We start from the raw sequence: 8624 nt of genomic DNA, 5'->3' as shown, positions 1-8624 counted from the left end.
CTATAATCTCTCCCATTTCTCTAATAAAAATCAATATGTTCTTTTGTTATCCTAGTTGTATTGATGCAAAAGCCTTTTAATTTCGTGTAATCTAAATGTTTTATTTTATCTTTTGCATACTTTTCTGTCCCTTGTTTGATTAAAAAATGTTCTTCCTAGTCATAACTGTGAAGGTACCTGACCTGATTAATTTTTTATTTTTTAAATGTGGTGACTTTCAGTATTCATTTCACATACACATTTTGAGCTTGTGAGAAAAGGTATAGAATGCTGGTCTAATCCTAATTTTTGCCAAATTGCTTTGCCATTTTCCTAGCAGTTCTTATCAAATAAGGAGATCTTTCTCAAGCAATCTATATTTGGGGGTTTATCAAATGATGGGGCATTGAATTAAATAGTTTTGAATTCTTAACTTAGTTGGTCCTACTGATCCAGAGTGTTATTTTAATCCATTACCAGATAGTTTTAATGTTTACCGCATTATAATGCAATTTGAGATCTGTACACGCTGTTCCTTCATCATTCTTACCATTTTTTCTTTTGCTCCTCCAAATGAATATGGTTATTATTTTGTTAGCTTCCACAAAATCTCTTGTGGTGCTATGATTTACTTGTCAATGCTTTGAGCTTTTTTTGTTCCTTTTCATTTTATTAGTTTCTCACCTAATTTTTAAGATTTCTTCTTCTGTGCTTATTCTTGATTAATTTCTTCATTTTCCAATTTGTGTAACTGCATACTCAAATTCGTTAGTTCTCTATTTTGTTAATATTTATTTTTAGAGATATAATGTTTCCTCTAAAGACTGCTTGAAGTACACTCCAGATATTTTGGTATACAGCTAGAGTTAAACTTGTCAGCAGTAGTCAGGAAGCCAGTCTCAGGATCACATTATGGACACAATATTGTTCAGTTGATCAGACTAGATATGGCTTCTCATGGTTTATTTTTACCTCCTTTGGATAGTCTTTCCAGGTTGTACCACAGCAAAAAGAGACAAAAGCAGACAATGGCTCTGCTGATTCTCCCAGATTCCTGGAAGTATATCATTACCTACAGGATACCATTACCTGCAACTAAGTAGCTGGAGAACTCTGCTGTTTTAGCCAGCTGTTGTTGAGTCTCAGAATGAAAGCTGTTTAACCAAATGCTCCTCAAAAAAGCCTGCTCATCCTTCCTGCTGAGGGATCAGGTTGTAGGGGGAGATATTTGGCCTGCATCTACTATATGAAGAAAGGACCAGGAAAAGCTAGGTCACAGCAAGTCATTTACCAAGAACAACTCTGACGAGGAAATGAAGAATTAACACCAGAGCAAAATCTGTATCACCTTGACCTCTTATAAATACTTAATGGTGATGATGATGATAATAGGAACAATGACATTTATATGTCACTGTAATCTCCAAAACAAACCTGGCAGGTAAGGCTTTATTATTAACCCTATTTTTAATTTGAGAAAACTGAGATTAAATAATTTGTCAAGGGTCATACAGCCAATAAGTATCTGAGGCAGGATTTGAACTCAAAACTTCCTGACTCATGGTCCAACATTTTAGTCACTGTACTACTTCACCAATGAGTATAAGAGACAGATAAAATGTTCAGGGTACCTTGGGCTCTCTGCCTTTTTTAGAAGAAAGAGGTAGTTCTTGTTTGGATGGGTAACAGTTGAAAGGGTAACATTGTTCTTCGTGATTCCTTGAACCAAAAGACACCTAGGGCAGTGATACCATGATCGTGGTATATTCCGTGTGGAAACTCCCTTCTCTGAAGCAAATCTACAATGGATATATAGTCTTAGACAGTTTGTAGAACTTAACCTTAGTTCTTCCAACTCCTTTCTCCTCTACAAAGAGGATATACACAAATAAACCAAACAAACCTATTATGCAAATGACTCATGCTGATAAATAATAAGTGTGTGTAAATATAAAATATATGTTTATTTATATGTGTGTGTTCACAGAGACAAACTGACAAAATTATATATTACAGCAATATTTAAACAATGCCCTAAAAGAAATTGCGATGATTATAGGTATTTCACAGAGTAGGTTAAATAATTCTGTATTTCCAGGTAGCAGGGTCCATTCAAGGTCAAACTATGCCAGGTCTTTTTAGACAATAGCCAGCAAGTATCTTGGCTATTTGGTGGAGTGGGGAATGCTGGGACACAGGCATTACCTAGAATTCCCCAAGATTCCAAGATTTTTGACCTTGGGAGAACAAAATCCACATGGATGAGAAGCAAAGAAACTACCATGCAATGGAAAGGGCATGGATTTCCCATTTCTATTACTCCCAGCTGGCCGGGAATGGGGGTTGGGGATGGGTGCTGCCCTTCTAATAGGAAGCAGGGAAAGCAAGCAAAACTGAGACTTCTAGTCATGGCAGAGTGTGAACGAAGGTGGGGAGGGAGAAGGGTAGGGGTCCCCTTGGCAGGGAACTGGCAAGTAGAACAGATCATGCCAAACCAGCAGAACTAAACCGGTAAGACTCTCAAGAGTTTAGTTCACCACACCTGTTTTTCCCTTGGGCAGAACTCCAGGGAAGCTCTGCCCTTCCCCCACCCCAACTCCTCCATTTGCTTGTATGACCACTTTCTTCCTGATTGGAGGGCAAGGGAAGAGATTCAAACCCCTGTCCTGCTCATGTTACTATTGCAGCATGCTTTTTATTGTTCACTTGTGTTCAATTTTATTTGAATTTGCTATTAAAGTATTTGGTCATTCACCAAGATTTAATCCCAACCTGTTAGTACCGAGGGGAATCTAATTCAAAAGGGAGAGGAGATTCTCCCCAGCTAAGGGTGGGAGTAGAGAAGAGAGGAGTTGACTAGAGAGATAATTTTCATAATTTTAGCAATATCCCAGAGGCAATTTATACTCCAGACTACTTTTGAAATTGAGGGAGAGATAATAAGGAAATGAGCCAGTAACAGTCTGGGAGAGGGGCAGGTTGGTGCATTTGTTTAGAGTAGGCACTCACATATCCTGCACCATGCATTTAGCATCCACACCTGGCTCTACCTAAATAATTGATGTTGATTGTTCAATTCAACTCAAAGAACATTTATTAAGTGCCTACTGTTTATAAGATGACAGCTTCTAGGCACTGGAGATGCAAAGATAGAAACAAAAAGTTTCTTCCCTCAGGGATCTACTGCTTTCATTAATGTACCTAATGGAAACTCTCCTCCCTCAACCCTCTCAAAATGATTGGAGTCTCCTGAGGCAAAATATACCAAAGAACTTGGCAAATATACCTCTATTTCTCACCCCCAAATTCTTTCTCTGGGGTGATTTGCATAATCTCACCTATTTGCCTCAGAGATATTCTTTAGCCTTTGACCTGCCATCTGTCATCTTGCCTGTTGTCCTGTCCTGGACTCTGATGACTCCAGAAGAAAGTGAGGTTCATGATTTTGTGCAACTCTGCTTTGCTCAAATACAATTCACAAGCAAGGCCAGACATTACCTGTGATGTCATCAGTCCTCTTTGAATAACAACAATAATTATTTGGTATTTATGAGAGATAACTCAATTAATTGAGGTGCTTCCTTGACTCCTGAATAAGTGGCAAATGCTTCTTTGAGTGAGGGCATCCCTTCCCAAAGGTCATAAAGATTTGTAGTCACCATATCAAATCATGGAATTGGTGATAGGGACTCGCTCAAAGTTGAAGGCCAATGGGATTAACTAGCTGGGTAACCTTGAACAAGTCATTTAAGTTCTGCCTCAATTTTCTCAGAGTTCCTTCTTCCCAGGGTCATCATGATGACAAAATGAGATATTTATAGGGCATTTTGCAAACCTTAAAGCACTATGGAAATGCTAGCTATTAATGTTTGTTGTTGTTATTTTACTTCCTGGGCAAGATGATGTAAGACAGGAGGAGGAGCAAAGGGGAATGGTTTTAATGAGGTGAAAAGCAGTCCCTAGTTCTTCACTAAAAGTAGTGACTCTGGGAGTCATCATTTCTCTGATGTCATGGTCTTCTTTGGCCACGAAGGACGAACACACACCTGACTCTGGGAAAACGACACTTAGCTTCAGGAGGGAAAAAACTGGAGGCCTTTCCCTCTGCCAGGGCAGAAACTGAAGTGAACTTCAGGGGAAGATCATCTTTAGCAGAGGGTTCGGGCTTTGGCAAGGCCAGTTGCTGCCCACTTGGAATGGCACAGATGGGCAAGAGAAGCCACAGAGAAAACAAAACATAAGTTGGTAGAACTGTAGGAGAAGCCCAGAAGGTGACAGCTGCTGTTGGCAGCAGGCAGAGGAAATTGATAATTCTGGACTGGACTCGAGGGAACTGAGAGAAGGCTGCTCATTGGAGGGAGTCTATTATCCATGGGTTGTATTGTGGATTCAAACCATTTTCTTCAACCTTCTAATTAAACTATAAAAAAAATTGTGAATAGCAGGATCCATACCTCCCCCTGCCTTTGCCCTTTCAGCAGAGAACCTTGCCTCATATTTTACTGAAAATATTGAGGCCATTAGCTGAGAGTTCCCTCTTCTCCCCTCGACCTCCTATCATCCAGATGCTTCTGCCACCATCTTTTCCTTTAAATCTGTCTGACAAGAAGAGGTGGCCCCTCTTGTTCTCCTGCACATGTTCTCCAGCAGATTTCTCCCTCTATCATTCCCATTCTCTCACTTATTTTTAGTCTCTTCCTGTCTGCTGACTGCCTCCTTACTGCCTATAACCATGACCATGTCTATACCATCCTTGAAGCTGTCATTTGATCCACCCATCCCCAATAGTATCTACATTCCATATCTGTAGGGTTCTTATTGGGAAAAAGTCATAAAATACAGTAATAAGTGAAAAGCCATAAAAATTGAAACTGTGCAAAGTGGAAGCCTGAACATGGTAACTTGTTAAAAAATCATCACTTAGATACTATATCACATTTTAGAGACTGAGTCATAACTTAAGATACTATCACATATGAAAGCCAAAAGCAAGGATACCATGACCCATATGTGACTGGTACATGAATAATATACAAACACCATTAATATGTGTCAGAGCTAGTCTTTGAATATACATCTTTCTTACTCTACACTCAAAACTATCTATTAAATGGGGGAGGGAGAAGAAGGAGGAGGGGATAGAGAGGGTGTTGGAGCCACCTCTATCCAGCTTCGCTGATTGTTAAATTTCTACCATTTTAGAACTCAGAAATAGACAAGCTCTACAAATCAGGACTTGGTTTATTGTTTTGGAGTCTAAACAATCACCAAAACACTGGTGAAAATGTTAATAAGGTAGATTAAATTTAAAAGTGTATGTGTATACATTCTTCCTCCCCCCACCCCAACCTGGCTGTTAAACATTTACTAACACACCCTTCTGTTGTTGTTTAGCCTCTTCTGATTCTTTGTGACCCCATTTGAGGTTTCCTTGGCAAAGATACTAGAGTGATTCACCATTTCCTTCTTCCAGCTCATTTTATAGATGAGAAACTGAGACAAACAGGGTTAAATGACTTGCCCAGGGTCACGCAGCTAGTAAGTGTCTGTACCGCCAAGGCAATTTTCACAGCACTGGTGGTGACTATGAATATGCCAGCATAGTTCTCAATCACCAAGTATAAAAGATTCTCCATATAGAAAGCAGAAGAAAAACATTTATTTAAACACCAGAAATCCAAATCCTAGAACCAGAAAGCAAAATCCATCATGGTAACCAAGAAGTTAATAAACATGATCACAGCAGGGGGCAGAGTCATTCTCAAACCTTCCCTCCCCCAGTCAGGGCCTTCTCAACTGTCAACTGTCACAATATATCAGTTGGCCTGTGTTCTTTCCCCTCTGACCTGACCTCACTCACTCACTTCCTCCTCGTTCTGTTCCACTCTTCTTGCAATCTCCTCCCACCACATGTGACCCAGGTTTCCAAGCAGATCATATGGGCCTATTAATTAATGAGAAAGATTTTTCCATTTTCAATTCCTATACAATGTCTGAGACCAAATTTGAACTGAAATCTTCCAGACTCCAGGCCCTGGGACACTGTGTCCACCACACCCCCTAGCACACCCCTCTATTGTTCTATAAAACACTGCTTGAGTACAGCAGGCATGCAGCAGAAGGCTTAGGGAATGAAGTCATCATCAGGCTAGAGGTCTGGAGACCATGGGCTAACTGGCATTTATATAGCTCTCTAAGGTTTGCAGAGCACTTTACATCAGTTCTCTTACTTGAGATTCCCAACATTTCTGATTATCGGACTCTGTCTCTCAGCTGATTCTTCACATTTTCTAGATGGAGACCATTAGCTGGAGAAATGGATAGGAGTGAACCTAGGTCCTTGGTTTGAGTCAGTCTCTGACAATAAGGGTTATATTAGCAAAAGACTTGTCACGGAAAAAGCATGTCCTACGTTAGGTCTGATGAGCACCACATAGGAAAAAAAGGGCAGACGGTTTGGGTTTTAGGAAGAAGCTCACTAATGCTTAGGTGTACCATGCCTAGTATAATATACAACATGAAATCGTAGCTCTATAGAGCAGGAAGGGACCACACAGGCCATTTAGTACAACTTCTTATATTTACCTGTACCTGACTCAGGTTTCTCATCTTTAAAATGGGATAATAGTCACAACTACCTCACAGAATTGTTGAGAGCATCAAAGGAGATAACATATTTATGGTTGTTTGCTATTATTATTATCATTAGGTTAGCTAGGCGGCTCTACTGGGCCAGGAATCAGGAAGACTGTTTTTCATGAGTTCAAATCTGCCCTCACTTATTGGCTGTGTGACTCTGTTTGCCTCAATTTCTCCATCTGTAAAATGAGCTGGTGAAGGAAATGGTAAACCACGACAGTATCTTTGATAAGAAAACCCCAAACAGGAACATGAAGAGTCAGACCTGATGGAAAATGGCTGGACAAATGATTACTATTAATATTATTATTATTACTGATGAGAAAACTGAGGCCTAGAGAAGATTAGCTGATATGCCCCCTTCTTGCCTCTGACACTGCTAGCACTCTGGTACAGGCCCTCATCATTTCAAGCCTAGACTCTATGAGTGAATTTTCCTGTTTGGGGGAAGGGAGGAGGGGTATTTTTTGTTTGTTTTGTTTTAATTTTTTTGTTACACTTTGCCAGTCAGTGATTTATCAGTCATTTTCATAATGGTCATGTTTTCCTTCTCAGTATGATACTGGTAAAAAGTAAATACAATCCCTATCACATTCCTTGCATTTTTCTGCAGTTCATTTCAAACATAGTAACTGATCACCTGGAAGGGGGAAAAGTCCCACATTTAGCCTCCATAATTTTCTTCAGGAAATGGTGGGGGTTGGACATGGGTTGGAAGTTGAGAAAGGAATTGAATAAGAAGAGGATAAAAAGTTCATATACAAGTGCAATTTTTTAGATCCAGCTTCTTTTTTTTTTGATTTAACAACATTGATAGAATTTTGTAAAACTCTGAAATTTCCTTTCAATCCAGGCTGCAATTTCAATAGTAATTTTTAAAAGCTTGTATTCATATAATGTGACATAGCACAGTAAAATATTTACAAGGTACTTTCCTCATAATGACACTGTGAAGTACATGGTACAGGGATTATTAAGTATCCTTTGTACAGAATTTGGTATAGTACTTTTGACCAACTCAAGCAGTGATGCCTAACTCTAGTCTTTCAAAAATCTTTATGTTTTGTTCAGTCATCTCTGACTCTATGACCTCATGGACCATATTGTCCATGGGATTTTCTGGCAAAAACACTAGAGTGGTTTACCATTTCCTTCTCCAGTTCATCTTACAGATGAGGAGACTGAGGTAAACAAAGTTAAGGGACTTTCTCAGGGTTACACAGTAAGTATCTAAGGCTGGATTTGAACTGAGTTCCTCCTAATTCCAGGCCTCTTGCTCTATACACTGAGCCACCTAGGTGTGTCTTTATTTTCTGCTACTTATCTCTAAGTGTCAAAAAGTCTTGAAAGAAATTCTTTTGCATTCTTTTGGAAGCTGAATAAAATGAATATGTGCCATGTGGATTTGGTCAGGGAGAGGAAGCAGATGGTACAGGGGCATGTCACAAAATACCACAAGCATCCACACATAAGGTATTGAGAGTCAAACAGATTTAGAATTCTTGATCTAAATAACTGATAGAGCAGCCATTGATCAGAGCAGCTCCTTAGTGTTATGACTAAAACCTACTGAGTCTTTTTTTTTGCTTTTGATTCTTTACTCATGTCTATAGTGTGCTCATATTTGCTATTTGGTAGTGAATACTCATACATACATACACATAGCAGCATAGGCATATCTATACTACAAACAAGGTGCAAAGTACTCAGTAAAATGAAATGATCACTAGAGGCCTGGAGACCATAAGCGAAGAATAAGAATGATTAATAATATTTTAACTAAAACTTAATAATATTTTGTCATCCTGTTACTAAAATCATCCTTTACAATATTAATTTAAAAAATATTATGAATTCCACTTCCATCTTATTATTCTAAAAGTTCAGCTATTAAATTCAATAGCTACTTTCAACCAAAAGTTAACCTTCTCTATAGGTGAGTAAATTTGCTCAAGGTAAGTAATTTGCCCAAGGTCATATAGGTAGTAAATGCTAGGACCAGGACA

The sequence above is a fragment of the Notamacropus eugenii genome, chromosome 5, assembly GCF_028372415.1.
Source record: "Notamacropus eugenii isolate mMacEug1 chromosome 5, mMacEug1.pri_v2, whole genome shotgun sequence".
In the NCBI taxonomy this organism is placed as follows: Eukaryota; Metazoa; Chordata; class Mammalia; order Diprotodontia; family Macropodidae; genus Notamacropus; species Notamacropus eugenii.
The sequence above is the reverse complement of the archived record's forward strand: the minus strand, read 5'-3'. Positions refer to the sequence as shown.